The sequence below is a fragment of the Symsagittifera roscoffensis genome, chromosome 8, assembly GCF_963678635.1.
Source record: "Symsagittifera roscoffensis chromosome 8, txSymRosc1.1, whole genome shotgun sequence".
Lineage (NCBI taxonomy): Eukaryota > Metazoa > Xenacoelomorpha > Acoela > Convolutidae > Symsagittifera > Symsagittifera roscoffensis.
Window position 1 is genome coordinate 43,593,656 of NC_087069.1, and position 6,000 is coordinate 43,599,655.

The 6,000-nt window shown below is 39.2% G+C and overlaps 1 protein-coding gene across 1 annotated transcript in view; it reads right to left on the minus strand.

Moving 5' to 3' along the window:
- Nucleotides 1-6,000, minus strand: part of LOC134852995 (BCAS3 microtubule associated cell migration factor-like) — a gene marked incomplete at its 3' end in the record, with an annotated part of 307,656 nt that overhangs the window by 189,892 nt on the left and 111,764 nt on the right.

Consider the following 6,000-nt stretch of genomic DNA (forward strand, 5'->3'; position numbering starts at 1 on the left):
TTCACGATATCCAGGTAGCTATATAGTTAGTTTTATACAGTCCCTTCACATAAACAGTCTCTGGGGGACCAAGCCTCCGCTCCCGTGATATTCCAGCGATAACGCTCTTATCTCTCTTAATTTGCGTCCCGGGAGGGTTCCGTGGAATACTCCTTCCCCACTGAAGCTTCCCTTTCCACTAATATCCGCTGATAAGGGTCTTATCGTGCGTTGCTGCCACGATAAGAGGCTTCGTATTCTCCGTCTCTTGCACGACTGTTTTTCACAATATTTGTCGTTGTTTTGATTTTCCTAGTTCTTTTGGTCAAATTGGCCGTTTTTCGTATTTCTGAGAAATATCAACTTGAAAATCGAAATTTTAAAAATAGAAAATTTCAGAATACTTCGACCCTCCTTTCAAGCACTTTTTTTTGCTGTTAAGGCCTTTTCTCTCTGATTCGTGCTTCGTCGGAAGGTTGCGCTGTGCCATCTGGCAGAATGGCACAATCATCTGTTATGACGACTTGAATAATACTAATAAGTACGAAGCAAAAGCTGTAATTCTAAACTTCATTCAACTTAAGTAGAATGAATTTTAAAAATTGTTGTATTAAGAGGTAATAATCGAAGTGTGTTTATCTTACTAAGATTTTGTTTTGTTTCAAATTTGTTCGGGCTCAGATATTGCGGATTTATGTTTAAGTTGACTTAGAGTTGTTTTAGATTTATGTTCAAGTTCAATTTAAATCAATTTGCCAAAAGGAAAAAAGTTCAGAAAAGTCATTCACTTTTTTTGGGTTTCTTGACTCTTTTCCAGGTGCCTGTTGGACTTTTTTCCAGTAAGATGTGAAAATATCGTGACTTTTTATCGGTAGATTTTAAACGTTCTGGTGAGGGTGCAAATGCAACTTTTTTTTATATAGAGCAGGGATGGAAACCGGTTTTTTTTCTCAAATCGACCTGCCCCAAGTGGTCACATTTTTTTTTACAGGTTGGGTCACCTGTCGACCGGTAACAACTGAAAATTTGAAAAACATTGGTTCATAAACCTTCATTCAACATAATTAATTTCAAGTTATACAACCAAGCGTAATTAAATCATACTCAAAAAAACCGAATCAAACCAAAGTTGTGCTTATTAGTTTGGTTATTGTAAGCGAGGCTGGCGTCCCTCTTCATAAAAGGACCGAATTTTGGAAATTTATTTTCACTTCTTTTCAGCCAATCAGGATTGGGTATTCAAAAAATCTCTGAGAAATCAAGAAAATTTCAACTAATTGAAATTTTCTCAATTTCAACCCATCTACCACTTGACGATATTATTTTACTCATCTTTTCATGGGCCTATGAGCTCTCCAGTGTTAAATTTTGCGAAAGAGAGCTTGAAATAGGTGTTTATTCAACCTTTGATTGGAGTTCTTTTATGAGATAAATATGTGCTATGGCCCATCTTGAAGAGCCTACTGTTATTGGGGGGAGGGTAAAATTGTCGAAATTGATGAAAGTTTATTTTCGCGTCGAAAAAAAAACATTGGCCGGATACCCAGAACAATGGATTTTTGGGGGGTTATTGCCGCGAATCAAAGCGAAGTTTTCTATATGCCGTCCCTGATCGCTCTTCCGCTACCCTTATCCCTGTCATACGTCAGTCAAAATGTCCCAGAACGCTGATTTGCTTGGACAAATGCAAAACTTATAGTGGCATAATATGTTATAACTGAGGTATTTGTTTGTTGATTACGTGTTTTCAATTTAATTTTAAAAAAATCCGAGCGACTATTTTCTTAATTTTGAGCCGTTTAGTGTGCATAAGACCCCAAAACTTTGCTGTGCTGCTTTCTGCTTTAAGTCATTTTCTGTTATACAGATTTCGGTTATGTGCAAAAATCATGTAGCTAATAAGAACTTCTAAGGATTCGGTATGGTTGAAAGTTCGAAAGTTTTCCATCATTCAGTCACTCCATCATGAGAATAACCCCCCCCCCCCTCCCCGGTAAGCAAACGCAAATACGTCATGATTGAAAAATCGAATCGAACCAAAGTTGTGCTTATTAGTTTGGTCATTTTAAGCGAGCGCAATTGTCATGCTCAGAAAATTACTGACTGTGTGGTTAGAAATCGTAAACACGACCGGCTTACCACCGGTCGACTCGGCCGGTCAATTGCCTGTCGACCCGACCGGTTTCCTCCGTGATATAGAGCATTGATGGGATCGCTGAAGGTATGCGTTCATTATATAAACAAGGGAAACATGATGAGCTTGATATATTTGCTGTGTGTTTGTATAGGTGATTTCACAGCAGCTGGTGGTTGAGCGCTTGACAGCCACCATTAAAGGACTGAGTGGAATTAAGGGAGTGAGTCAAGGCATTAAAGACCAGCCTTCTAAGATGCTACTGGCCGCCTTCAACAAACTCAGAAAGTTAGTCAACCTCTTACTGTACTGAACAGTTGCAACTATCTCCATCCTTGCATGTTTTGTATTTGATTGTGAATATTGGCTGACAAATAAATGAAGAATAATTACCATTTTGTTCTGAATTGCAAAAAGTTTTAGTTTTGCGCCGGCAGTTTTTTGTTCTCTGGCTGTTTCTCTGAAGAACCCCCTACTCCATAATTGTTTTCAGTGGTTGTAAGACACTTGTTTGGCTCGTTGTTACATTTCGTTATGCATCATGCGAATCCTATTGTATAAATAAAAACTGAGGATGCTATCAAGTTAGGTGTGTGTAAACTAGATGAAGCGGACTAATGAACGAACTGCTCGCAGATTCCCGCTGAGTTTTTTTTTGGGTTAAACTTTTAAGGAGATTGTTGAACTTGATTGTTGGAATAGAAGAATATTCACAAGTGGATAAGGAGGGATGGGCAAGTTGTTTATGTAGTTTCATCCAGCCACTGTTGACAGTGTTGAGCAGTATGGGTCAGATACAGCAGCTGAGGATGCACCTGAACCAGAAGTTGTCTCTCCTCTCCTCCTCCAGATCCCAATACCTGCACGCCGGTCTCCTCACTCTCAATAAGGCCATTCTGCACGACATAGAAGCAAACACTCTCAACCCCAAACACAAGCAATACCCTAGCGAAGACCCAATGTTAGGTATCTTAACTTTTCTTAATGTTGATTGCTCGAGCCATTCGTGACTTTTCATTTGTAAACTTCCTCACTGTGTAAATTTTGATTGAAACATAAAGTTGGAAACAAAACATGGCAACTAAAGTAATTGAAAACTCAAAAGAAGAAGAATGATTAGACAAAAAAACATCATTCAAGTTTGCCTAGAGAAAGATCTGGAACTGATAGTAAAAATCAATCTCAGAAGTCTAACAACGTCGCCGTTGAACAACGAATTCTCAAGTCTCCAGATGCCGTTGATAGCATAAATCCGCATTCACTTTCGGGCATTAGAAATCAGCTGCAGTGTATCCCGGTAACGCTGATTAAGGGCAACACTTCGAATCAGTGATATGCAATGTTGGTCAACTGCAGCAGTTGCTCTTATTTATGCAAAACTACAGCAAAAAAACTGAAAATTACGCCAAAGCAATCAGTCGACCTGAAAGTTCATGGAGCTTTCTCAACAGATAAAATTCATTCGACCCTGATTAAACTGAGTGTCGCAGTATTAAAATCTGCTTCAGTGCTCTTCGCGTTACCAAATCTCTATTCTGTCGAAAAAAACTCGCTTCGACATTATCAACGTCAAACAACTGAACAATGTTTGCTCCCAATTCAACCATCTCAGCCACATCAATTACACGGAGCTGAAAGATAATCATGTCCGTGTTCTCCTTGGTGTTGATGCTTTTTGGTTCATTGCTGAAAGAGATGTCAAGATAGGTTCTGTTGGAAGCCCATTTGCCATCAGGAATTTGCTTGGATGGACCATCACGGGTCCTTTAAGTTGCAAGTATCTGAATAAAGTACCACGAGAGCCGCAAACAAGTGACATTGAAGCTCGCAACAGAGAGCGGCCAATGCTTAGCAAACTTGTCGAAAAATTTTGGAACATTGAAGATTCAGCAATACCTAATGCTTCAACTCCTGTGCCTTTCTCTAAAAAATGAAAATTTACTCAATGTCATGGAGGAAATTACTTTTGAGAACGGAACAAGATACAACATGAACTTAGCTTGGAAAGCAGAAATATAGCTTCCAAATAATTTTTGCGTCGCGAAAGCTCAATTGAACTCACCTCAACATCGTTTGAACAAATATCAAAACCTCCAAGATTTATATAATAAAACATTTCAATCCGAATTTTCAGTTCGGACATTGAAAACCTATATGTCAAACCGGTCATTTTTACCATTCCACAGCCACCTAATATCTGGTACCTACCTCACCACTCGGTTGTCAACTCAAACAAGCCCGGCAAAGTAAAGCGCGTAGCAAATGCCGGTTCAAAATTTCAAGGGGTTTCTTTGAACTTTTGCTTAGAAGCCCGACCTACTCTCCTCAACAATATGTTTGGATTACTTTTGGGTTTCCGTGAACAACCAATAGCTGTACCCGCAGATATTGAGGGCATGTTCATGCAAATAGATATCAAGGAGCCTGATCAGAATGCTTTAGGGTTCCTGTGGACCAGCAAAAAAGGCTTGAAGCAATATCAGTATACAAGGTTGATTTTTGGCGCCGAATGCTCGCCAATAATCGCATTGAATCTAACTGCAAAAGATTTCGCAAGTCAATCCAATACAAAACAACTCATTCGTCAGAGTTTTTATATGGATGATTTTGTTCACTCCTTCGAATCGATTGATATAACAGAAACTTCCGTCTTGAATATGAAAACAACGCTAGAAAAAGGTGGATGCAATTTAACAAAGTTTGTGTCAAATGAACCCGAAGCTTAAACAATTTTCCATAGGCAGACATTGTCGAAGATAACGCAACGCAGCGAATATTAGGTGTCCTCTGGGACACAAAAGAGGATAATTTGTTCGTGAAAACGAAAGTTAACCCAAAGCTCAACCATGACCCTTCGCCAAATGCTGTCATCAATAGCCACATAATTCGATCCATTGGGGTTTCTAGCTCCGTTCCTAATCCTTATGAAAATCCTTCTACAGGTTATCTGGAGGAGCGGAGTTTCATGGGACGAAGAAATACCACATAAGCGTACCAGTGTCGCAGAAAAATAGCTCCTTCAATGTAGTCAGTTGAAAATTTCTCATTCGTGGGATTAATTTCTGACAACGCACAGATGCAGCTGCACGTTTTCGCCGATGCATCCCAAAATGCAATGGCAGCCTGTATTTTTGCTCGAACGGTTACATTATCAAAAGTCAACGCTCATTGTGTTATAGGCCGAACCAAAGTAGCTCGTCTTAAACAAGAGAGCATTCCTAAGCTTGAATTACAAGCAGCTGTAATCGCATCACGTCTGTGCAAATTCGTCTTTAATGAATCTAGATTTGAGCCGAGCTTTGTATTCTGTTGGACTGACGGCACTACCGTTCTAGCTTGGCTGAAGAACACGCCAAAACGCAAAGACTTTTGCAGCAATAGAGTCAACGAAATTCTTTTTTTTTTCAAAGGAAACCCAAGGGAATCATATCTCAGGAAAAAGTAATCCGGCTGATTATGCTGAGCAAAGAGACATCGCCATTTCAGATTTAGATAATCTCTTGCTCCAGCCTCCTTCTTCTGAAACCAGGATTTTCTTCTGCAACCTGAACCAAAACCCCAATATCGTGAAACAACTTTCGTCAACTCAAGATTACAGGACTCTCAGCAACTCATCGACTTCTTGCGTTTTTTGAATTGGCTAAAATTACTCAGGGTAGCAACAATGGTTGTTAAATTTAAAAACTTGCTGGAAAACAAAAAACAAAGTTCCATGAAACGCATCATCGAGATTCAGCAAAATCCCTTATCTTCGAAATGTCTCAAAAAGAGTCTTTTCCTAAGATAGTAAAACGATTGAAACAGGGGAAAAGATTAAATGATAAAGCCATTCTTTTACTTTTTTCACAGTTCTTAGCAAAATATTTTGGAGGCTAGGAGATGTCTCC